The sequence below is a fragment of the Mus musculus genome, chromosome 15, assembly GCF_000001635.26.
Source record: "Mus musculus strain C57BL/6J chromosome 15, GRCm38.p6 C57BL/6J".
Lineage (NCBI taxonomy): Eukaryota > Metazoa > Chordata > Mammalia > Rodentia > Muridae > Mus > Mus musculus.
Genome location: NC_000081.6, coordinates 37568163 through 37595007, shown reverse-complemented (window position 1 = coordinate 37595007; position 26845 = coordinate 37568163). Strand labels below are relative to the sequence as shown.

General features: G+C 44.1%; 1 protein-coding gene across 27 annotated transcripts in view; it reads left to right on the top strand.

Moving 5' to 3' along the window:
- The window catches only part of Ncald (neurocalcin delta), a 426345-nt gene that overhangs the window by 197512 nt on the left and 201988 nt on the right, over nucleotides 1–26845 (top strand). For 18 of the 27 annotated variants that reach the window (NM_134094.4, NM_001359845.1, NM_001359844.1 and 15 more), the window contains one exon: nucleotides 10503–10552. The exons of the other annotated variants lie outside the window; for them this stretch is intronic. The gene's annotated coding sequence lies outside the window, so the exon portion shown is untranslated. The remainder of the gene's footprint in view (nucleotides 1–10502; nucleotides 10553–26845) is intronic. 27 annotated transcript variants of the gene reach the window in all.

Sequence of the window (26845 nt, the reverse complement as noted above, 5' to 3'; positions counted from 1 at the left end):
AAACTTGAGTCATTCCAGTGTGCCACCCTCTCTCTGCCATGTGGTTGTAGATCAAGATGTGAGCCTTCAGCTGTCATGGATTCTAAGAAACCATAAGCCCCAATAAACTCTTTATTCTAAAAGTTGCCTTGGCTACAGTGTCTTATCACCGCAATGGCTAAGTAACTAGGGCAATGGTTAAGGCCTAGCTTGAGAGTTTAACAAGCCTAAATTGGACTTATTCCAATTAGCTGTAGGGCTCTTCTGAAGGTTCAGTCTCATCTACAAAATGAAAGCCCTAGTTTCAGGCTCAGGATCTGGGAGAGCTTGTCCATGGATTAGTTCATTTCTCTGAGTGAGGAGGAGTTACTCTGAGAGGGTTTTGTAAGATTGCCTTCCAGACAGATCCCAACAGCTTAACATCTAAAACACAGCCCAGACTGACTACCAGTGCAGCAAGCTCAGAGCGTTCTACCAGCTATTTAGGCATGAAACACACAGGAACATCCTGCTTGAAACCATTGCTGTCCTGTTATTTTTAGCTCTGCCTTCTCTAACATGTTTTCTGCTGGAAGTCACGGAAGAATAGGCTGCACTCAGAACACAGTCCAAACTTCAATCTAGCCTGCCCACTCAGACAGCCTCAGCTCCTGTCATCCACTTCTAAACTTCTCTAGACAACCAAGCCCAGGCAGTCACAGTTTGAATGGCTCATGATGAATAATTGGTTCTCAACCAGTGGCACAAAAAGGATCTGGACCACGCTCGAGGAAGCAGGTCATTGACAGCCTCTTCCTCTGCCTGCTTTCGTTGTCTCTCTTTCTCTACATCCAATCCACCATGAGGTGAAGTTCTCCTCTACCACCAGTCATTCCTGTCAACGTGATGTTCTCCCCATGAATCCGGAGCTAAGCAACAGTGGACTGACTGAACCTCTGAAATCATGCTCCCCCATAAGTTGTAGTTTGGTCTCAAAAGGAATGAATAGGCTGTTCCACATGTGCACGAGAACCTCTGTATGAGAGGTTCCCACTGGGTAGGTGGATACCCTCTAACTCTCGGCTAACCACCTCCCCCTCATGCTGCCTCAGAGCCCTTCATCTTCTGTAGATTCTTCTGCATCACATTCCATCTCAGATCCTCATCTCTAACAATGTACACGTGTACATGTAGATAGGAATCTGCAGTTGATCTCAGAGCTTAATATATGTGTTATAGTGATACTTCCGTTTCTCTATCTAGGTTTTATGTTTTATGAGAACAGGATTTTACTCTTATTATTGGCTGTGCACTCCTGTGGCTTGGCATAGTCAAATATTCAGATTGTTTTCAAAGTGGCTAGTGAATAAAGTGAATAAAGGCATAAATGGTGAAGAGAGAATTCGATGTTGAAGGATAGCAAGTCTAGGTCACAGAGAGTGGCAGGAGAGGACAATGAACAATGCTCAGCCCTGAAATTACTAATCAGAAGTCCTTGGAACAAAAGAAAGAGGTCTGGGTCCATCAGGTGAAGAAAAGCTTTGGAACCATTTATTTGGTGCCACTTCTCTGTGCACCTGTTTTAGCACATGCCTCAGGAGGAAGTCATCCTAGTTTTCTTGCACAGTATAGAAAAACATAAATAATGCAATTCAGAGTTTGCAAAGTGAGTGATACAGAACCTGGTGTTTCTATCCTTAATTCTACCCACTCTCTAAGAGGCCCACCACCACTCCATCGAAATGTCGCTTCTACCTAGTTTGGCTACAAGAGGCATTTCCACTTACTTATGCTGAGACTCAGGACACCCTGGAGTTTTTAATGGACCCAAGGGAGGCGACTCAGCTGCTCAGTCCCTGGCCTTTGGATTCAAATTCTGGCTCTGCAACTTGCTGAGTGCCAGTCTGTAGGTTAAGAGTGGTGTCCCGCATCTGCTCAGGGCTCGGGCTTCTGGGCATGGTGGGATGTGGGAACTTTGACTGGCTTACCCCATACTACCACAGGGGCGGGGGAGGGGGCGGGTGTTGGGCTGTGAGAAGCTGCGGGATCCTGCTCTGGGGGTAAGGAAGCACAGTCTAAGGTACCTGTGGACTGCTGAAGTTGGCTCGGGGTCCCTGGGCCTGCACAGAGGCCAGGGACGGCAGGGTCTCGCTCTTGGGTACTGCAGATGCTACTGCTGCTGGATCTCGCAGAAGAGCTGAGAACAGAGTAGGGGGCCTGAGGGTGGGCTCTGGCCCAGGGCGAAGGAAAAGGGCAGGAGGAGGGTTCCGGCTGGTTACATCGAGGGGAGAGTCCTTGTCTTGCTCAGTGGCTAGCTTGGTTTGGGGTAAGCTGTGTCTGGAAATGCAGAGAGTTCTCCCGTGGGAAGTTAGGAGTGGCTCTTAGAGGAAGACCTGCTCCATTCGGGTCCAAGAAGAGGCAGTCCATGGTTTCAAGGCGTTTATTGTAGAGAGAGAGGGAGAGAGTAGAGAAATAGAGGTCAGCCATGGCCATGTGGAGAGGAGAGAGGGAATGTGAGAGAGGGGAAGCAAGAGAGAGAGAGTCAAGAGTAAGAGAGTAAGAGTGAAAGAGTAAGAGAAGGAGGAGGGGGCCAACAGCCCCTTTTATAGTGGGCTGGCCTACCTGGCTGTTGCCAAGTAACTGTGGGGAGGAACATACCTGGTTGTTACCAGGTAACTGTGGGGGTGGAGTCCAGGCAGAATACCAGGGACTTGGGGTGTTGCCCTATGTGACTGATGGCCACACCCCTCTCTACAGGAGGCTGTGGAGACTGTAGCTGTGAAAGGAGCCGGGGCCCAAGGGGCGTGGCCAAACACCTGATATTTCGTGTAGGTGATAAGTCACCCACGGGTCTCAGGGGTTCAAAGCATGCACTGGACCAGGGACCAGATTGTCTGTGCACAGCTCACTGCCCCACACCAGTCTGAATACATGAACTTCTTTAAGTCTTTTTATTTATGGTGGCACATGCCTTTAATCCCAGCACTTGGGAGGCAGAGGCAGGCAGATTTCTGAGTTCAAGGCCAGCATGGTCTACAGAGTGAGTTCCAGGACAGCCAGGGCTACAAAAAGAAACCCTGTTTCGAAAAAAACAAAAACAAAACAAACAAACAAAAAAATTAAGAATAGTCACTACTGAAGATGCTTCTACACAGTGAGTTGGTCAACTCATGTAAGGAGCTTAGCTTGAGCTTGTAAATAGTGGTCAACACTAATTCATCATTGCGAGGCCTTTCAAACACATTCAGTTGCCCTTTAGTCACCTTTGTAGTCATAGAAACATGTACTATGCCAACATGTGTATGGGGAGAAAACCAGAATTCGTTTTTAAAACCAGAAACTATTGCAGGGATATCAGTGACTTACAGAATGTTAAGAACTGATTAAATAGGCTTTGGAAAGAAGGGGTATGAGGCATGAGAATTTATGAACCATCTGGTTGAGGGAAATATTAAAAAAAAAACCGGCACGTTCCCATGCTTGTTCCTCTGCCTTGGTGGCCTGGCTTGCCATGCACTGGAGGGCAATGGCCAACCTGTTTTTATCTCATAGAGACTCTCACTCAGAACTCCACAGTCTCTCCACAAAGCTCGATAGGTTCCCACTGGTGGGTCATTACCACGCCAACCCCAGGCTTCAAATGCCCCCACGTTTTTTGTGGTGCACCTCGGGCAAACCCACACTTTGCCGCTGTAGCTTTCTCTCTTGAACCCAGACGAGCTGTCATGTGAACACAACATAAACTTAGTTGAGAGACAATGGTAACTCAAACTCTGGGCACAACAACTAAAACCTAATCTTGTAAGCCTTATTAACATCTGAATCCTCCGGTGGTGAATCCTTGTGGATCCGCCATGATACTGGGAAGCTCTAGCAGCTACATCTTAGTCTTATGCTGTCCTCATTCCAAAAAGTCCTAACTCTGTCCTACTTCCTCTCTTCCTCCATCCAACCCAGAAGTCCCGCATACTTGCCCAGTGATTGGCTCCTTTATTAATTAGGGGATTGGTTCACAAGTCACCTGAGTACATGTAACTCACTCCTTGTCCACAACTCCTCCCAGGAGAGTGGAATTAGCATACAAACAGCATCAGTCCCATCCACAATACCATCTTTCTAAGATGCTGCTGTGGCTGGTGGCTCAGTTTCCCATGCTCTTATTAGATGCAAATTAAATGTCTGGAGAGAATCAGATAGCCTGCCTTGTGTTTGGGTTCATCCACAGTAAGCAGAGGAGCATGGAGACCAAGGACAGACAGTTCTAGAAGGCCACATGCTGTCTAGAAAAAAGTCTCTGAGTCCATAAGCCATCATTAGGGATCTAAGGATTTCTCACACAGGCTTCTTTAGACTTATTTTCAGCATCTTCCATGTCCACATTTAATTGTTTTCTATTATAATCTAGCATTATTTCCTTCTGTCTTTCCAAGGAACTTTCTTTTGAGTAACTGCTACAAGGTTGATTCACTTATACATTCATTTAGGCAACACATGTTGATGGAATTCTTAACACTTATCAGCTTGTTTTCCAGAGACCATTTTGCACCAATGAATCAAAGAAATTCTTATGTCTTCAAGGATTTCCTTCCTCGTGAGAAGAGACAATCAACCAAAAATAAATACATAGCATCATGTGGTTCTGGGGCTCATCATGTGGTTCCGGAGCTCACAGTCAAACTCTGATGGAAAACTTTAAGACAGAGCAGGGTGTTACTGTGTTTATGACTATGTCTTTCACCTATCCTATTTTGATGACTTTGTTGGTTCATTTGTCTGCCGTAAACGATTGTTCGGCCCTGCTAATTTAGGTTGAAGTCTACCATTGTCTATATAGCCTTCTGAGTTTGGCATAAAATGCAGGACTCCCTTGGTCAGCAGGGCTTCTCCTTCTCTGACCATGTCTGGGGAGCTTGAAACCCCCACACTCTACCTGCAGAATGTCATGTAGCCTTGGTGAAATTACAGGTTTGGCTTCTTCCCACCCACAATAAGAACCCATTCAGCAAGTGCCTGAGATTCCTGGAATGTCTCCCCATGCTAATGAGGCATATCTGTACCTTAGCCTTCAGCCAATGATCTTTGCCTACCCTGGATATTCCTACCTCCTCCCCTAAAACAACATAACCCTTGATTCACCCCAAATAAAGTTAATCTGTCTCCATGAAGCTGGTCCCAGAGTGCTGTCATTTCCATTTGTACTCATGAGATGTCTGAAACCCTGTTCATCCACACTGCTCCCTTTGTCCTTGTGGGCCTGTGGCCAATGACTCTGGGGAGAAGGGAGACCCACAGCTAAAGAGCTGACTTTTCTCCTCAGGGGTGAGCATCATAATGTTGCCTAGATAAGATACCTGTATAGTCTGGCTACTGGGTGATGGCATTTTTCCTTAATTGATGTAGCCAGGTCCTCTCCAGAGTGGCCCATTGCAGGTGTGCTGGACAGAAAACAGAACATTTGGGCCTTCCAAGAACTCTAACGGTTTGGAACATACTGGTTATCTAAAGAAGACTTTTTTTTTTTTAAATCTCATACATCCAATCTCTGTTCTCTGGAATCAGGTTGGTTTCTTTGTATTCATTTCTAAACTTTTTTCCCCCCAACAAATACTTTTTGGAATTTAGACCAACTAAGAAAAGTAACTATGCCTTGTAACTTAAGTCAAATAATAATGGCATTTGAATGGAACCCAGCCCAGGTAAAAATTGTTAACAATGGCAGTAACAGGTTTTGTCTTATTTTATTTTTTATGGAAATCAAACCCAAACCCTTGCACATGCTAAGCACGTGCTTGGTTACCAAGGAACACTTGTAGGTCCAGAAATGTTTTTTTAAGGCAAGTTAGAATCCTACTAAATCCTCTCTATCTATAGTTAATGCTCATGTTTACTAAATTTGAGAGAGCTAGATTAATCCTTTTCTAAGGACTTGGGCTAAAAGTAGAAAATGAGATGAGAAAATGCTTTGAAATGTTTTTTTATGTGCTAGCACAATGGCTCTGTGGGTAAAGCCATTCTCTGCACAAACTGGACAGCCAGAGATCAATCCCTAGAACCCACAAGGGGAAGAGAACTGAGTCCAGAAGTCATGGTCTGCCCACATCATGTGTGCTGTGGCACATGCGCACTGTGCCCCCTGCACAGTCATTTTTTAGCTGAGATGAAAGAAAACTTGAGAACAATCATTAGCTGCTTTTATGAAGTGGAGCAGAGCGGGTTGATTGTGCGATGCTCGGATGTGGTCTTGGCCTTCAGGATGTGTGCTTCTTCAGTGACAGGACTGCCCTTGACATAGCTTTGGTTCTGGTAGCTGTGTTTGGGATGGTCAGCTGTGCTGTGAGTATATTTAGCTTATGCTAAATGCCCCTGGGAGGACAAATATCATCTGCTTTCAGTTTAATTGTGTTTGGGCATGGTACATTTTTTCCAGATGAATAAATATTAAGCTTTACCCACTTCCTGAGAAAATTAGGGTTGAATTTGAAGCACAAGCTATCAAACATATTTTAAATCACATGAAAATGGAATTTAAGGAGTGATGGGAAGTTTACAAGAAATTTTAGAAACATATTGCTCTGTTAAAATACCAGATTTTGGATGAAAAGTTGTCTACAAAATCTAACAGACCAGAAGTAATTCTCATCAGCATGAATGATTAGCACAGCTGACCAGGGGGTTTAGAAATAGTGTCTAAGTAGTGATATAACTACACAATATCTTCTCATAACATTTAAAACTTTCCAAAGTTGTGTTTGATCCAGATGTTTGCAACTTCTATAGCTTTAGGAGTACATAAACTTTGAAATTTGCATATTGAAATATAAAGTATTTTAGGCATTATCATTATAAAAAATTTACTTCAGGCTGCTGAAGAGATAAATTTAACCAGATGCATTTATTTGTTTCTTCATAAAGTATAAACTTCTCAATAGAGATCTTAAAGGAAAAGTTAAACCCAAACGGAAATAGATTTAGGACGATTGGATATTCTACTTTGTTCATACTTGGTGGTCTTTCTATAATTGCTCCAAGATCAACCCCTTCTGACAAATGTTCAAGACCTCAGACTTCCTCAAGCCACTCCTGTATTTTTCTTCTTCATCCTATTTTCTTTACAAAGTCATGATGTAAAGTAGGAATGCACATAGCAGACTGCTTTGAATGTGAAATTCAATGCCCCCAGGTGCATACGGTTGAACAATTGGTGCCCAGTGCTGGCGCCATTTTGAGAGGTCATGGGACCTTTAGGACTGTGGTCCAGCCAGTGTAAGTCCGTTGCTGTGGGTGGGCCTTGAAGGCGATAACTCCTTTAGTACTTACCTGAGCTTTCTGCTTCCTGATCAGTCATGATGTGAACCAATGCCTCTCACACTTCCTCCTTCACAGGCGGCATCACCCCCCTCCCCTGCCTTCCCGACTAGTGGACTGTATTCTAGGAAGCTATGAGCCGATAAATCCTTCCTCCATTAAGCTGCTTCTGTTGGACCTTTGCTCATGGTGAATGAGTAAAGTAACCAACATAAACTTAATCCCCTTTCTCACTGTGTTGCTGTAAAGAGTAAAATAATATTTCTCATAGTTCTGGAGGCTGAAAAGTCTAAGACCAGGGTACCAGAGACTCTGGTGTCTGGTGAGGGCTACTGGTTTCCTTGAGTCTCACTTAGAAGAAGGGACTAGGGACAGGGGATTTAGTGCCCTCTGTGGTTTCTTTTATAAGAGCCTTTATCCCACTTAGGAGGGACAAGCTCTCATGATGTATTCATCTTTCAAAGGCTCCACCTCTTTGTACTATTGTATCAGACAGGAAACTTCACATACATTTGGAAGACTGAAAATACAGACATAGCCTATAAAATTTCTCTTTATATATATGTACATGTAATTCTTTTACATATAATATTTACTATATTGAATATGTGTGATGTGTGCATGCATGTGTGTGTACACTTGTGGAAATCAGAGGACAGCCTATAGAAATCAGTTCTTTTTTATCCACCACCACCTTGCCTGCTCTCCCATTAGTGGCAGAGACAAGAATGGGTAGAATCAAGTGTGTTTCATGTACAGTGCTCTGTGACTCGATTTGAAGCGTATGCAGAGGCTTAGAGAAAAGACAGAATTCTCCTGGCCTGTGCTGGTAGCTTATCAGTCGGCTTGGTTCTCTGCAAGCTGTTGGGTCTGATGCTGGAGAAGGACCTCACAACAGGTCAGCACATTCACTTGCTATTTTATCCCACCCCCATAAATTCTTAAAGCCCGAAACAGAGCTGACTCCATATGTTTTAAATGTATAAAGCATTGTGGATTTACTTCATCCAATTCCAAATCCTAGCAATGAAACATTTTCAGAATGTCATTCTCAAAGTTAGGATATGTTTGGATGTCACCAAAGTAACTTTGAGTTGAAGGGACAACCTATAAAAAAAATCTAGTACTTTTTTTTTCAGTTCTAAATTTGCTTGGAGAGATCACTTTTCTTTAAACCAAAGCTTTTCAATAATATTTCCTAAATGTATAGACTGTGAGTAAGAAAGTCACAAAAGTCTGTTTTAAATCAGAATTATTAGTTGGCTGAAACTAAAAATAAAATAATAGCTGTCAGTTCTGGAACACACAGAGGTTCAACTGTCTGCCCCACTGAAATACATGGCCTCTGTTCTGTAGCCAGCGGGGTAAACTGGTTCACGCTTGATAAAGCTCTGAGTCCTGTTGCATCTGAATTCAGTTCTCCGTCGAGGCTCAGAAGAGCCTTTGGTGTGTTGACAGAGATGGCAGAAGAGCCTTTGGTGTGTTGACAGAGATGGCAGAAGAGCCTTCGGTGTGTTGACAGAAATGGCAGAGGAGCCTTTGGTGTGTCGACAGAGATGACAGTGGCAGCAACTGACACATCAGCAAACCCACAAACACAGAAATTAGCAGTTATGTGTCCTAACATGTCAATTGAGTTACTTTTCATGTTGAATTATTACATTTGGTATTTTTAAAAAATCAGGAAGGACCTTTAGACATAAAAACAATTGTACTGTCTTTGGGACTTTTACCCCCAATAAAGGTAGCATGAATGCTTATTAATTCAATGATGTCAGTTGGGGGTTTTAAAGCAGATCTCCCCAGAGGACTTTGGCCTTCTTGATAGCTTTGAAATTATATTATAGAGATCTATTAGGTTGTCTAGACGGATGGCCCCAGAGGTATTAAAATGCACTGTCTTTGAAGAGAGAGTTTAAACACCAGACATGTGTCCATTAGTGATGAGACCCGTAGACCACATCTGCCTCAAAGTTTTCTTCCTCAGACTTGCTGAGTTAGTCTTCCCCCAGGATGCTCACATGGATCATTTCTTTCTTCTGAGACTCTCCTGCCCTATAAATATTGTCAACTCTCTGTACTTGGTTATCTGCCTTTACCATGGGATCCTGGGATTAAAAAATAGGCTTATTCAACAGGACGTTTTACCCACTGAACTCTCTACCAATCCTTATTGACTTATAAAAATGTATATGTGTATAAGTGTGTGTGTGTGCGCGCATGCGTATTTATGCAGTATGCACATGGAGGTCAGAGAACAACCTTAGATGTCATTCCTCAGCAGCCGTTCACCTACCTTTCCAGCCAGAGTCTCTCATTGGCCTGTAACTCACTAGTAACCTAGGCTGGTCCCAGCAAGCCTCAGAGAGCTGCCCATCTTTGCCTCCCCAGTACTGGTTTACAAATATGTGCCATCATGGCCTTTTAATGTGGACTCCTGACTTAGAACTTGGGGGCTCATGCTTTTGAGACTGTTCCCATCACTAATGGACAGGTGTCTGGTGTTTCAACCCTCTCCTCAAAGACATCGTAATACCTGAGACCACCTGTCTAGACAACCCCATAAACATCCATGCTACCTTTATTGGCTCCTTACTGGCTGAGCTATCTCCCCAGTGCTGTGGACTGATCCTCTTGTGGTTTCTCACTGTTTTTGTACATATGTAGAAGGAAGCTCACTTGAATCATGTCTTATTCTGAGACTCTTCTCCCTTGAGAGTCTAGACAATGCTCTGGGCTTCGTTATCTACTTCCATCATGGGTTCCTGGGATAAAATCCAGCTCACCAGGCTTATTCAACAGGACCTCTTACCCACTGAACTATCTATCCTTCTGTATTGACTTTTTAAAGAAAAAAATATATAGATAGATATAGATGTAGATGTAGAGATAGATAGATAGATAGATAGATAGATAGATAGATAGATAGATAGATAGATAGAGATAGATAGATAGTGTCCTTGGATTTTAGGAGCTGGCCACGAGAGTCCCTCTACTCCAGTGTCCTTTCTCTTCAACGCTTTATGCCTTTCCAAGAAGCCTGGAAACATTAAGAAGTCAATCCCAGACTCCCATGGTATTGGCCTCTGTCTTTTGTACTACTTTTTTGTTCTGCAATCCTTTCCCAAAATGCATTAGTGGCTAAGCAAATCAAGCCTTCAGCAGCCCCTCTAACAAGGTAAGGATGTGCCCTATAAGGAGTTTTCACTCACTTCTGTTATGTTGTATGTTTCCTTCAGGTCACTTCAAATTTGGTCTCGTGGAGCCACCTGAAAGTGACAGCCATAAAGTAAGTGAGCATTTAGACTTCTCTTAGCTCCACTTGGGAACGTGGGTTTCGTTCAATGGCTTTCACAGGAATCATTTTGTTCAAATATGTTATCAGTGCAGCATAAGAAATGGGGGTTTTATGTTTAAGAGAGACACTAAGCCGTCCCTTTAAAATCAACAGAACTGATAAATGGACAGAGATAAGATAAACAGAGCTCAGATTATCTCTTAGGGCACACTCAGCAACCTCCTCTGCCATGTTAAGTTGGATCTCATAGGCCAAGAGGTATTTCAGGGGTGCCAGGCAGACATTACAGCAGAGTCTGGCACTTACTGGGTACATGTATGCCTTAAGGATGTACAGAAGGATTAATTGATTCAGCAGTTTGAGATAGCAGGTCATTGAGCCCTCTGACCCGTACGGAGAGGCAATGAGAAAGAGTGGGGGAGGTGCCAAATCTGAATCTAGATGCTCGAGTGCTCTCCCTGGCTCTCCTACTTAGTGGATGTGCATATGCCGGCTCCTCTCTGTAACTTGATTTTCTCATTCTTAAAATGGATCTAATAGTACTGGCTTGCTTGGTGATACAATACCATTACAATAATTAACTAAGCTTCTATTTGTGCAAAGTACTCTAGCAAGTTCAGGTGCATAGTAATCTCTTTCTAAAAATGCTTGTAGTGTGTGTGCGTGTGCCTGTGTGTTCTCTGTTTTCTTTTTCTTTTTTTTTTAAGATGAAGTCTTACTCCACATCTTAGGCTGACTCCAGACTCCATATGCAGCTCAGCTAGCACTGAACTCACAGAAATTCTTTTGTCTTTACCTATTAAGTGCTGGGATTATGGGTTTGAGCTACCATGTCCAGAAAAATTAATGAATATAGTTATATCTGTTGCTCCTATGAGGAGATTGAAGCACTGGTTTATTTTGGAAGCATTGACACCCTTGTAACAAGGTGCACACTGCTGCTCGGACCCTGGTTTCTGTTTTGCATTAAAAGTCAGGTTTCTTGGAGAAAGGGTTGGTTAGGACAAGGGCAGGAAATATGCAAGATGAGCTAGGAGTATCCAGCAGCACCAGAAAGAGAAAAACAAAAAAGACAAAGAGAAGCATCTCACTCCCCCCCCCCCCCCCACACACACACAAATGTGGGACCCATTTGCCAGAGCTCTGCACAATAAATAAAATAACATTGAACTATAACCTAGAGTGAATGAAACAGAACTACACTCATGTGAAAGATTGGGTAGATAAATACATAAGCGATGGAGCCCTTGCTCCCGCCCCCCAACCCTTGCAGAAGAAGGATCCCAGCTGGTTCACAGACAGGAGGCAAAGCACAGGCTACACAATGATTTTCTTCCATCGAGTGCAGAATGGGAAGGGTGAAAAACTATGGTAGAGCCTGACAAATGCTACTGGAGATAGGAGTGTTGTCTGCTCTGTAGAACTGAGACCAGAGCTTCATCCCTGCCAGGCAAGCTCTCTCTGTCTCACCTCCCCAGGGAACTGAGGTTCATGTCCCAATGACCTGCCATGTTACTAAGAGGAATCTGATCTATGCGAGAAGGGCACTTTCTTTACCTTTGTGGTTTTTCTTCTTGTCATGTTTCCTGACACCAAACATGAAGAAAATATAAAACAGATTCTAGTATTTGCCTATTCTAATTATTTGGCCAGCACTCTTTAAAATCATCAGTGTGATAAAAAGCAAGTGACGTATAAGGAATTGTTTCAGGCAGAAGCCTAAGTCAACATTGTGACTGAATGTCATGTAATATTCCGGGTTGACTCTGGGACAGAACCAGAACGTGGACAGGACCTATAATGGGATCCAATGCCCTCTTCTGGTGTGTCTGAAGACAGCAACCGTGTACTCATGGAAATAAAATAAATAAAATCTTTTTTAAAAAAATCACTTTGGCGTGTAATTCATTTGTGTGTCAAGACTCCTACCTAGAGGAGGATATTCATCGATGAACTTTAAAACGAAATGCACTATATACATTTATAAAGCACTCTGCTGCATTCTTGTCCTCCTGGGAAGGACGAGCAAGCTGGGTGTGGTGGTGCAGATCTGTAATCTCAGTACTCAGGAGGCTAAGCCAGGAGGATCTTGAGCTCAGGATCTGTCTGGCTGCAGGAGGACCCATCTGGAAAACAAAATTACAAACAAGCAAACAACAACAATTAGAAAAAAAGAGAACAAAAATAATTCTCAAAGGCAAAACATAATTGATTGAGTGCAATGAGAACTGGAATTCGATGTGTTTCTTCTACATCACAGTGGCAGACACCTGACAGAAAAACTAAAGAGAGGAGATGTTTCTTAAGGCTCTTGGATTCAGAGAGATAGCAGTCTAGCTTATCAGGAAAATCATTGCAAAGTGGCTCCATCTGTGGAGGCAGGAATGGGGGTGTGTGGGGGGGACAGTAGTTACCTGCTACCGATTGTGTAGCACAGAAAGCTAGCTGGAACCACGGTGTAATTGCCAAGGACCTGTCCTGATTGACCTAAATCTGTCAGGGAGGCCTTACCTCTTAAAGACCCCTACAGCCTTCAAACAATGCCACAAGTGAGGGCCTACTGCTCAGAACATGAACCTGTGGGACATTCCAGATCCAAACTATAACAAAACCCATGAGTTTTGTGCTGTCTATTGCTACATAAAAAACTACCTCAAATACAGGACTTAAAGTACCAAGTCTCCCACTTTCTTTGTGACTGCCACCTGGACAGATTCTCATCTAGGAACCACCTAGTACTCTTTGATATGTGGCATTTCATAGCCCTGTCTCCACAGGACAGCTCATTGTCTCAAATTTAGCAGAAGACAGCGAATGCTGTAGCCTGCTAAGTTGGATTCTTGCCAAGCAGTTAGGGAGGTATCCATCCAGTTGGAGATGCCATAGTTGGCTGAAGGTAAATGACTGGCTCAACCTTGCACTTCACAGGCAAGGATCACACTGGTGTGGATCAGTGGGAACCACCTGAGGGTGTGTACGCACATTGTCATATGAGAATTACATGTCCAGGCTATGAGTCGTGGAATGTTGGGATCTCCACCATGGACGGACAAACTTACAAAAGGCAGAGTGCATGGGATGTGCTCACTGCCTGCTTTCCAGCAGATTGTGGCTAGAGGTAAACAAATGGGTTTTACTCCACCCCCACAACACAGAAAAGTCACCAACGTCTTACAACGCTCCTCAAAGTTACCAGATGAGGGTTGGTGTTATAAGAAGAGTGAGGAGTCAGAACAAATATATAGAGATAGTTCTTAAATATATCAATATTTCTCTGACTAGCCTTTTTTTTAAAAGCACATAAATTTGCACATAAATATGCTCTTGACTCCATGGCAACCATGTTTGTGAATTTTAAAAGCTCACTTCATCAAAGTTCAGATAATAGAATAGCATTGCTAGCTTTTCACGGTTATTCATTTTAAGGCTACTTGGTGTTTTTATACTTTCATTTTAAACTTCTGTTCACTGGCAACTAATAAATAGAATGATCCCATTGAAGTTGTATGCATAATGTTTATAAAGTTTTGACTTTTGTATGTATTAGAAAGTCATTTTTGCAGACTCCTTATTATGAATTCTGAGTCCTTATAAAACATCACTTCCAAAAATGTGGTGTTACTATGCTGTCCACTGATTACTGTAACCACCACCTGCATATTTAGCATCTCATTTGTTTGTTTCTCTCCTCTTGGTTTGGTGGCTCCTTATAAAGTCAAATCATCTCAGAATCCCTACTTCGTATTTAGGCATCAGAAGTGCACCTGCCCAGCAGCTGCTTGCCTGCGTTGAACTTAGGGCTCTGCCAGCATCTGTGGGTGGGTTTGGGTAACACGATCACGGAGCCTATGATGAGACATAAACAAGAGGTCAGCTCTGCAGTTGCCTTGAAGGGTTGGCCAAGGGTGGCTAAGCTGAGGCGAACGGGAGCCACAATGTGCTCACTCAGTTAAGACACCTGCAGGGAGCAGGGTTTTCAGTGCTTCCGGACTCCCTTTTCTCCATTCCACACCCTCCCCTCCCCCCATAGTTTTCCTCACTCATTCACAGTAAGCCTCAGGCTGTAGGTGTTGGCTTCTCTTATGCCAAGGGCTTTAAAGAGCTGTTGTTCAGAGGAACAGAGCTATTGACGAAATAACTCATTTATCACAGAAAGGTCAAATTTTCCTTCCTTCCTTTGGAGTTGTTTTCTTTGTAGGAATTAAATAAAGGCGTCTTTTAAAAACATACAGACAATAAGTGAAGGTAAATACAAGTAACCTTTCCTGTTTGAGGCAAGGGAGAGGCCCAGGGCTGCATCTTCCTCAGTCTCCTCCCATGGAAGATCCTAGAATCTCTCTCAGCTCCTGATCTATGGTATCATGTAAACTTCTTCATGTGCTTCTGTACTGGGTGGTGCTTGGACCTGCTTGTTTCCTCAGATTTATTAGACACACATCTTAACATATAAATCTGGAGACTCACCTCTTCCTGAAATTCCAGATATGTTTAGCTGCCGGTTGCAGCAATGATCATTAGGTTTCATGTGGGAAGAGGAGGTTTTGCTTGGAAGCAGGGCACTGTATGTGTCACACCTCCATGTAGTGCATCTGCCGTCAGGTGTCTGTCCTGGGGGAATGCTGATGGCATCTTGCTCATCAGTGATTAAGTCCAAGTTGGATTTTCTTGTTCAGGAGGACCCCAGTAGCACCTGGATCTGGCTGTGTAGGCTTACATGGCAAAGCTAGGCAGGTGTTTACCAACTCATGTTTCCCCCTTTAACTTGTACTGCCTCTGAGACTGGTGTCTCCAGGAAAGCTAACATTACCTCCTCCAAGTCTGACCCCTCCTTTTCTGAGGTTCAGGTCACATGGAGATTCTGAACCCCCTACCTGTCCACCTTTCTCTTACATTGCTTGTTGTTGGGATAGTTTCTCTCCAAGAGACAGAGTCTCTCCAAGATCCAAGACTACGAGATCTTCGAAAGTAAGAATATTGAATCTTGCTGTGTTGATAACACACAGTGCTATGCTTAATGTCCACAGAACTCAATGCCATCTGCCCTCGTCCCTGATTTTTTTCTTAACTCAATCTAACTTTGTAAAATGGAGCACAGTACAACCTTTCCCTGTTTCAGGAGCACAAGGATGGGGTCAGCCAAGCAAAGCATCCACACCTGTCGTTGGGACCACCCATCTTCCTTTTCTGCCTGTCCTGGAGCCTCGATCTCTCTTTCCAGGCATCTCTTTTATATCTCAGCCTCTGAGCCCTCTTCTTGAGGGGGTTCCAACTGAGAGGTAGCCATTCTAAGTGAACCACGTGCTAAGAAACCAAACCCATGAAACAGATGACTTTAAGACCCTAAGTCACACATCTTCAATGGTGAACTCTCAGACTCTGGGAAGGATGGAAGTATTTTTATCCATCTGGCTCCCTTCAATCATATCACAAATGCAGTTGCTCATGCTGAGAGCTATTTTAATAAAATGAAAAACTTAACTTCCACTGTCAGGATCAGATACCCTAGGAGAAGAATCAAACTGCACATGTAGCCAAGGCTGACCAACACTGAGGTAGCCTTTTCTGTCTCCTGATCCTGGTTCTGGTCTTAATTTTCCTGCTTATTGACTGTCCTGGTCTTTCTTCATCTATAGCACCTTCTTAATACTACAATCCATTGGTGCTATGAGAAGTCACTGCGTTGGCAATACAGCCTTCTTGGTACAATCAAACATGCATGGCACAGTTTTGTCAGTAATAAATTTGAGCAAGGCAGTTTGGAGGTCAAGGCCAACAGCAGGTCCTGAGCAAGAAAGAGATAGAGGTGGGTGTTGAAAAACATCACAGAAGAGCACTTTCTACCTTCTAGAAAGCACAGCTGCTGGCCCATGGCTGTGCTTGTTCATCCACAGGTACCTCCTTCATCCATGACTCATTCTTGAAGCACCTACTGAGGAGTGGTACACAGCCCAAGTGGGAGATGCCAGAGACAAAACAACACCAATTTAGTTTGGAGGTCTCATTGGTTTATCATTCTAGAGTCAATGAGCATCTATCGTGTGAAATAAAATCAGTTTCCATCGGGATGAGCAGAGAAGGTTGACCTTGCAGTGGGGAAAGGCAGAAGGAAATAAGAATCAAAGGACAGCCTGGCTATTTCAGAGTTCCTGTTCTTACTAATCTTATGGGATGGAAATAGAGGTCTGACCTTATCATGCCTGCTCATATAAGCTGGTCTTTTCTTATTAGTTGCTGTACATAACCTTAATCATCATTCTTCTCCGCCTCCAACTCCTCCTCCTTCCCTCTTCCTCCTCACCCTCTTCCTTCCTCTTCCTCCTTCTAACACATTGCAGGCTTCAGTTTGTTTACATAGTACTTAGCATGTGTAAACTCTTATGAGCTCTTCTGTGTGCATTTAGTACATGTGACCTCCTATAAACACTTGTTTACCATGCATCCTATCACTGCAGCTGAGGGATCACGGTGGCTCCCTCCTTGCTTGACACCATGTGTTTCCAAGTCTCTCCCTCTCCTGCAGTCTATGAGGTCTTCAAAGTCAGTGTCTGCCCAAACCACTGTAAAGAGTACATGTTTAGTCAACAGTAGCCTTGTTTGAAAGGATAAACAATTCTGGATCTTTCTAACAACACAAATGATTATAAGAATTATATGAGAATGCCGTATGAGATTATAGATGCATTTTCACTGCATGCAAGGCACAAAGAAAAACAGACATGCATGGCCTCCAGAATGCCATGGATCCTCCAAGTCAATGCTGTTAGGCTCAGTGAAGGAAGAAGAGGCTTGGAAAAGTTGCAACTGCCTCAAAATGATGGCCATGTTGCTTGGAAAGACAAAACGAACTCCCCAACACAAGCACATAAAATTAGAAGGATGTAAAAGCAAGCCTGATGCCAAAAGGGAGGGGCTGGCAGATTGGAATGGATCCTCACAGTCACCTGGTGTGGGATTTCACACTTCTCTGAGCTTTTGTTCCATGATATTTGTAACTGAGTTTATCCCTGTTCCCTTCTCAAAAGCAGCGTTTTTTTAAGGGTGGATGTTTTCTTTCTATAATTGTTTACACCTTCCCATCCCGCTGTTTACAAGATTGGTCTCTCACACTCTGCCTGGAGTGTTTTCTATTATTGTGAAGTTAAAATTGCCAAAGGAGTCTTTAAGCTGCTCTATTTGGAAAGCTGGGGGAGCTTTGCTGCCCTGCCGACTCTCAGCAGGCGCAGCAGCTCCCCCTGAAAGAGGCACATAGTTATTATGAACCTGTGACCAGCTGTGAGATTTTGCACATCCAAGTATGTTGAATACTTGAATGTATCTGTTGTGTATCTCATTACAGATCATCTCATGTGGGCTGGTGCCTAGGGTTGAAGGAAATGGGACTCTTCAAACCTTGCTACCTTCCTCCCGGCGCTGTGTGGGAAGTAAAGTCCCATTACTTCCTTTCCCTTCTCGATAATCATCGCATCTTCATCCGTCTCACTCACTGCCATGATCCTAGCATCCGTGTTCAGATGATGCTCTGCCTGTAACACAGTTATGGTGGCACCCAGGACGCACTGAAAATGGGCATTGTAGATTTGACTTGATTTTCTGAAGCACAGAATCTAGAAAAGTACTTGAGAAGCACTTGCTTTGACTACATTTGATTTAACTCCATCTGTGATGGGTTTTTGTACCAAGAGGGACGGACTTAGCCAAATTGGTAGAGTCAAGTTTGCCCCTGACCTTCTGGAGTTCCTTCTTTTTAAAAAAGATTTTTTTTTGTTTTTTTGTGGGTTGTTTGTTGTTGTTGATGTTTGGTTTTTTTTTGTTTGTTTGTTTGTTTTTTTGTTTTTTTTTGTTTTTTGTTTTTGTTTTGTTTTGTTTTTGTTTTTGTTTTTTTGAGACAGGGTTTCTCTGTGTAGCTCTGGCTGTCCTGGAACTCACTCTGTAGACCAGGCTGGCCTTGAGCTCAGTGCTGGGATTAAAGGTGTGCGCCACCACTGCCCGGCACAAATATTCTTAAATGGATGAGAAACAAGCGCCAGATTCTTGAAGAAAGACAGGTCACTCTTGCTAAGTTTTTACTGTTTCCCTGGATTCAGGGGCAGCTCAGCATTGCGCCATTTCTAACCCTATTCTATTTAGAGTCCTAACACTTTTGCATGGTGGGTTTTCTGTATCCATTTGGATTCGTTTAAAGTTGTCCACGCCATCACTTATTGAGATTGTGACATTTTAAGCAACATCTAGTTCTGCACAAAGCAAACCCCCTGCTGGCTTCCCTCCCACCACCTGGTCTCATCCTCGTGACAGTGTCTGCACTGTCAATTTCTGTCTCCATCTCAGAAAACAGTGTCCCTTTGTGTGACGCTCAGACATTTGGGAGTACCTCAGACACAGGCAGCTTTGAAACACTTGGAATCTCACCGGCTCTACAGTCATTTCTTAAAACACACGCTGAAGAGACAGGGAACTAACAGCTCAGTCGTGTACTTATAAAATGCTAAGCAGACATCTTCACCTTACGCTTAGTTTGACGATTTTCAGCTTCACAGTGGTAGGAAACAATCTACATTTACTAGAAATCTCAAATTTTGAACTTGGTTCTTTTATGTGCAACCATACTGAGCCACTGTGATGGACAGCAGTGTGAGCCTCATGGTCAGGACAGGAAACAACCCGTGCTCTGCAGCCTACAGGGCCACTAGCAGTCATGTTCAGGGCATGAGGTAGATTCAATGCATCCTGACTCAAGATATTCTCCTTTTGCAATAACTTTATAACTCAATCATATGTTTAGGAACACTTACAGCTTTCAAGAAAACCCTATGAGATTTAACAACAGGTAGTCCTGTATAGTTAAGGAAGCAGGCTCAGACAAATTGAAGTTACAGATTACAACAAAAATAAGGTTGAAGTCCTACTCTATCGTCTTCCACTCAGAAGCTTCGCATTTTATACAGGAGTAGGATACTCTCTTGCCTCTCTCCCTGTGGTGGTTTGATTGAGAAATGTCCTGTATAGGCTCAAGTATTTGGGTTCCCAGTTGGTGATATTATTTGAAAATGGGGGTACAGCCTTGAAGGAATGTATTGAAGGAATGTCACTGGAGGCATGCACGGAGGATTTATAACAGTACCCCCACTTCCAGTTCACTCTCTGTGTTTGCTGTCTGTGGTTGAAGATACAATCTTTCAACTTCCTGCCCCTGCCACTATGCCTGCGACCTGCTGTCATGACTCTCCATCATGAATGGTTCTTATCCTTATAGAATCATAAGCCAAAATAGTATCTTCCTTCTGTAAGTCGCCTTTGGTCATGGTATCTTGTCACAGCAAGAGAAAAGTAGCTAACACACTACTTACATTCAAAGGGAGCCACTCTTAACAAAAGAGCTTTAATCTACTCCTCTCAGTTGAGCATTACACTCCTCCTTGCAGACCAGGAGATGGCCTGATGTCATTTCAAAAGCAAAAGCACGGACTCACCAATGTCATTGAAAAGGTGAAATTTAAGGAATGTAATTCCAAGACATCAGTTAGAAAGTGGCTGAACCTGAACTGAAGGCCCAGGTCGCCTGACATCTGATGACTCGTGCTTCTCCTTCAGGTCTCTTCCATTCTGGAGGCACACAAGCCTGGGAGTCTTGGCCCAGTACCATCTATTTTTACGTATGTTAGAGAAAGCTTGATTAAACATTGAATCAGATTTTAAAAATTCTTTTTCTTGAGAAAAGCCCTTAACTCTTGTATTCCAGAGTGACCTCAAAGGCATGGTTCTTCTGCCTCAGCCTCCAGAGTGCTGAGAGTACTGGTCTGTGCTACAGTGACCAATTTAGGTTAGATAGTTTTATTCCTGAAGGATCAATAACTGAGATGCATCATGGGAGAAATTAACACAGAGTGAAAGACACAGAAATTGCAGCAACTGGCCCAAGACGAAGGTCATTGCTAGTAAAGAATGCTGTCAGAAGCAGGGAAGGTGCCTGCCCAGGGAAGGGATGGGAGGACTCCGGGTAAGATGAAGCCAAGAAGAAACTCCAGGCCGGGCAGTGGTGGCACACGCTTTTAATCCCAGCACTTGGGAGGCAGAGGCAGGCGGATTTCTGAGTTCAAGGTCAGCCTGGTCTACAGAGTGAGTTCCAGGACAGCCAAGGCTACACAGAGAAACCCTGTCTTGAGAAAGCAAAACAAAACAAACAAAAAACAAAATAACAAAAACCAAGGATATTTGCACTAAACATTATTTATCTTGATTGCCTTTGTTAGTGCTCTCTTAAATTTTGTGTTTGGGATGGTTTGTCTCAATTGCCAACTTAATAGGATTTATACTGCCATGGAAACAAACCTCTGGGCATGTCTGTAAGGGATTATCTATGTAGATTGGGTTAACTGAGTGGAGTGAGCCATCCCTAAATGTGGAAGGGAGCAGAAAGAGCTGGGCTCCTGGAACATACAAAAGGGAAAAAGTGAGCAGAGCATATGCTTCCCTCCCTCTCCCTCTCCCTCTCCCTCTCCCTCTGTCTCCTCCCTCTCCCTCTGTCTCCTCCCTCTCCCTCTGTCTCCTCCCTCCCCCCTGTCTCCTCCCTCCCCCTGTCTCCTCCCTCTTCCCCTCCCCCTATCCTCCCCCTCCCCTCCCTCTCCCTCTCTCTCCCTCCCTCTCTCTCTTTCTGTTGGTTCTTTATAAATTTTACAGCATGCACCCCAATTCCACTCATCTCCTTCTCTCCTAGTACTCACCCTCACCCTTGCAGCCTCCCCCGAACAGAGAAAAAACAATCTCCTCGTGAAGGCTGTAGTGTGTCAGTGTGACCCATGGTATACACTTTTGTCCACACTTTGCTTGCAAATGTTGGTGGCAATGAGTTTCCTACAAGGCCTCTGGCTTCTGATATACTATTGATACTGGAACCTCACTGGGACTCCTCTTGGATATTCCATTACTGTCCTGTGTCATGGAGATCATGCAGTTTTAGATTTGTTGAACTGACCCCTTTATGCATTCCAGCAGTTCATGAATGAGGTAGGTGTTGGGGTGCGCCAATTCAAAGCCCTGGGCCTGAGAGGTATCTGAGCTGGTCAGCTGCCAGCATTCCTGTTCTCACACACTCGGGGCTGGTTCTCTAGCTCTATCCTGCTGCCTAGATGAGGTGCTCTCCTCCACTGTTGCAGCTGCTGATGGACATGACCAGTTCTCCCACTCTCATGACCTCGGGGCCAGCTTGGGGCCAGCTCTCCTGCCTGCCATTGGTGGTAAGGAACAAGAAGGGGGGGGGTCATCTTTCCCTTGCCCATGTCACCTCATGGGAGCCAGTTCTCCGATGCTCACACCCTTGGGGCCGGTTCACCTGTGTGCCCACCATCATGGGTCAGCTCTTGTGCTACCCGGGTGAGGCTTCCATCTCTTCATGCCTTCTGACTTTGACACGGCATGTCTAGTTGTCTAACGCTCTTGCCACCAGGACTCCCTTCCCATGATGGACTCCCTGGACCTGTGAGCCAAAATAAATTTTTCCTTGTTTAGGTCACTTTTGTTACAGCAACTAGAAACTTAGCTATCCCTTTAACTAAGGCAAGGGTGATTCACATCTGCTTGACTTCAACCTGACTCTGCTCTGTACTGGATCACATGGAGAGTTCCAGAGACACCTCTGAGTCCAACTCCCCATTCCTTAGTTATTTATGACCCAATCTACGGTACTGTATTCAGTTTAAATATAAACTTGTCAAATTAAAAATATCTTTTTAAATGTTGCTGTTCTTTCTAATTAAGTGACTACAGTGAATGATATAATTTGGAAAGAAAGCATAAATAAATATTTGCTCAGAGACAACTTTCAGGGCAGGTGACAGAGAGTCCACACTGGCAGCACCTTGGCTGCTGGCTTTATTGTTACCCAGGCCTGTTTTGTTATTGTTGTTTTTAGTCACTTATAGATGACTGACTTTGGATCTCAGTGGTAGAGTTGAGTTGCATTAGAGAACACATGCACTGTAGAATTGAAAATGTTTACTGTCTTGTTCATTGCAACTTAGGTTGCTGGTGTACTCTCATGTTCTTGGATCGGAATGTGGATTAGTAGCATGTGGAGACCGTGATTGTTTAGAGATTTCTATCATACAGAGGGCAGAGGCTTTTACAGAAACCATCATAAGCCCCCATCTGCAAGAATCAGGTGACGAGAAAGGGATCCAGTTCAAAAGATCAATGGAGAGGCAACAGTGGCTGAGTGGAGTTCTCTCCGAATCTAGCTGTGACTAGATGTCACAGAGATAAATGATGCTTATGTGAACATTGTCCATACCTGATAGACACTAAGCTTGTAAAAAAGTGAATTCTTTATATCAGCTCCCAATGACTTGCTTATTTAATGACTTTAGTGGTTACTTCATGAAAAGATTTATTTATTTCTGTGTGAGAGTGTTTTGTTTGTATGTATGTGTGGTGCCCGAAGAGGCCAGAAAAGGGTCACTAGATGTCCTGGGATTGGAGTTACAGATGGTTGTGAGTTACCATATGAGTTCGAGGAAACAAACCTCGGTCCTCTGGCAGAATGGTAAAGTGTTCCACTGAGCACTGAGCCATCTCTCTGGTCTTTAATATGCTTGCTTCTAACTGACTCCCTTTAGTAATTCAGTAAATAGTTTATATTTAGCCCAAACTGTATTTGTCCCTTTAAAAGTGATCTAAGCTTAACTCTGAATGTGAACTAATGGACTTAGGTTGTGTCCTGAAGGTCCCCAAGGTGGCCACCGGGAGATGAGCTGAGGAAGACCAAACCGTGACAGGCTCTGAATCTGAACACCGGCTGAGGAATAAGAACTTCAGCCAGGAGCCAGGAGCGTCTCTGACTAAGGGAACAACACACCCACACTTAAACTTTAGGATGCTCATTCAGAGGTAGTGTGTGGAGGTCAGAAATAAAGAGAACAGAAATAGTGGACCTAGTTGAAGGCAGTTTCAAAAGACTGGTAGGATTTGATGATGGTCTCACATCCATGGGTCCCAGGGATATAGACGGGAAGGTAGGCTGGTTAAGGCAGAACCCAGAGCGAGCCACTGGAGCCACTGGAGGAGGAAGAGGAGGAAGAGGGAGTTGATGTGATTGTGAGTCCAGAGATGTCAGTTTCAACTGAATTTAGAAATGCTATAAAACATCCACAGAGAAACAGAAATGAGAGGGAGAGATAGAGGCATGGAAGGAAAAGAGGGACAGAGGCTGATGTAGGTAGAGATAAAGATTGTTGTTTTGTTTTGTTTTATTTTTCTGAGGAAAAAATCATTACTAGGGCCATGGAGATAGAAATGAAGGGTGCAGTTAGAGACAGACTCTGAAGAAACAACTATAGTGGTTGTCAGGGAAAAAGTAGGGAACCCAGAATTTAGTTTCGGATAGAAAAATGTCACTATTTTAGTGCAAAAAATTCCCATACAAACTTTCAACATACGAAACAACATTTAATATTGGTCTAAAATTCACATTTAACTGAAAGCTCAATATTTTTATTTGCTCAACCTGGCAACGCCTGGGAAAGCACACACAGTCCTCAGGAAAAACCAGGATGTTGCATTATCATGGAATCCAAAGGCAGAATGCAGTGGCGAGAGATGAGCAGAAAAGGACGAGTCCATTGCTTTTGACAGTTTGGGAATCCAGAGGCAGCTTGTGGAAAGCAAGTGGAGAGCTGGCCTCGGTGGATTTAGGAGTAGAGGTGTCAAGAAGAAATCTGTATCCTGTTAGGAAGCATGATGGGAGGGAGGAGGAGGAAGAGGAGGAGGAGGAGGAGGAGGAGGAGGAAGAGGAGGAGGAGGAGGAGGAGGAGGAGGAGGAGGGGGAGGAACGCAATGCTTGTAAAGGTTGAAACGCAGAACTCATCCCTGCGTGACTGAACGAGGCTGAGGAAGAGCCCGGGAGGCAGATACAAAATGGGAGAGGAGTGATGGGGAGATGTGGGTGCCCTGAACACGAGTTTTACGAATAAATTGACATTTGCAGGAGCGTGCTCCCCGTTCATACTGCTCCTCAGAGCGCAGAGGAAGCAGATCTCGATGTGATTTTAAGAGAAGAGACTGAGATGTAAGGCCCTCTATTTGCAGCTAGTTGTTGAGAGGGAATGAGATGGAGGGAAATTGTTGATTGTGAGGGAGATGATGAAGAATTCAAAGGTGCCTGTGCTCACACATGAGGGTGTGCTTCGTTTCCCTCCACTGCATTTTCTCTCTATTCTAGCAATCCATACAGACTCACAGTGGGCGGACTTGTTCCCCGAGGAGAGGGAAGCAACAGCAACCGAATCCAAAAGGAGCTTACTCTCCTCTTGTATTAAACCTGAATATTCCGCCCCCAAAGCTATCAAGGTCATTTGTCCACATCCCTGGTCTAGGAATGGTACAGCAGGCATGCCTAGGGGCAGGCATGTTTGGAGTCTTGTAGAGTCCTAATCTGGAGTTGTTCCCATCACACAGACTGTGTCTGTGGGAATGAGGGCCTTGATGTGACACACTTAAGTAACAGGGACTCGCAGATAGATGCACACTGGTCCCAATCACCTTTCTTTTCTCTACGAACAACGGGAAAATCTGAAAAGGGAAAAAGATGTGATCAAGCCTGCAACTTCCCAGGCACTTTACCTGTCTCCTTGCAGGAGTCCAGGGTGCCTTGTGCAGCCCTGGGAGGGAGCCATTACAGAACTGCAGAAAAGAGAGAGTCAGCAAGGGAGTTATTGGGTGGGTGCGACTCTGCCTGCAGGGGAGCTCTTCTGCCTCCAGGTAACATTTCCAGTCCTGCTCTAAATAGGTGGAACAACATTATGAACTAACCAGTACCCCGGAGCTCTTGGCTCTAGCTGCATATGTATCAAAAGATGGCCTAGTCGGCCATCACTGGAAAGAGAGGCCCATTGGACACGCAAACTGTATATGCCCCAGTACAGGGGAACACCAGGGCCAAAAAAAAAAAAAATGGGAATGGGTGGGTAGGGAAGTGGGGGGGAGGGTATGGGGGACTTTTGGGATAGCATTGGAAATGTAATTGAGGAAAATATGTAATAAAAACTATTTTTTAAAAAAGAATAAAGAATAAAAAAAAAAGAGTTCTCTCCCTTCTCGAGCCCCTCCCTCCCCCGCCCTGCCACACCACACACACACACACACACAAACACACAAAAGCACAAATGAAATTCCTAAAGGCGACTACTGCTGTCTGGTTATTTTTAGTATTTGATGTTAGTATTTATCAAGCTTTGCAGTGTTAATTTGTCCTCCCACTCATTTATCTTCCTGCCTCCTTGTGCTGGGCTTAGAAAAAATGCAGAAAGAAGCAGCAGCAGCAGCTGGTGACCTCTCAGAAATGTGTCCTAGAGAGAAGAGAGTAGATCCTTAAAGTCCGTCTTCCTCGTCTCTGCCTCGCAGAGAAGAACGATCTGGATTCTGTTAGCTAGGAGGGCAATAAAAACGTTGGTGAATGTAAACCCTTAGAATGTCTGGGCAGCGTGTTTAGTTGGGTCAAGAGCTCAGGTCACGATACTGGATTAGGGAATCCTCACAGACAGGTGCTGAACTGGGTCAGAGGTCAGCTAAACAAGAAGCCTGAGGGAGGCAGATTGCAGAGGAGAGAAGAGTAAAAGGACCACGCAAACAGCCGGGGCTTGAAACAGGCAGAAGACTGGAGAAAAATTGGATCAGTCGGACTGGGAGGAGAAAAACCCTGCACTGTAATAAACTCCACCCATTGCTTCTTCAACTTCCTGCTGGAGTGAAAGCCAAAGCAGAAATATTGCTCCATAGAGAAGCTCCCAGAAGCCTTCTAACAGACGGCTACCTCCAGGCAACAGGGCCTCTCTTCTGTCCATCTATCTATTTAAAATCCCAGGAAGCAAGCCGGAATGGTTCCCTTTGGTAACGTAAAGAAGGAAAGCATTGCTTTGCTGTACCAGCCTTAGGGACGTGTTGGTGGCTGTGACATGGTTGGTTTTCTGTCAACTTGACACAAGCTAGAGTCATCTGGAAAGAGAAACCTTGGTTGAGAAAATATTGCTAACAGATTGTCCTATAGGCAAGTCTATAAGGTATTTTCTTGATTAAGGATTGATATGGGAGGGCTGGGCCCACTAAAGAAGGTGCCACCCTCAGGCAGATGGCCTGAGATCTATAAGAAAGCAGACTGAGCAAGCTATAAGGAGCAAACCAGTAACCATCATCCCTCTATGACCGCTGCTCCAGTTTCTGCCTTGAGTTCCCCATCCTGACTTCCATGATGGGACTGTGGTGTGGAAGTGTAAGCCAGGCCTCTTCTCCCCAAGT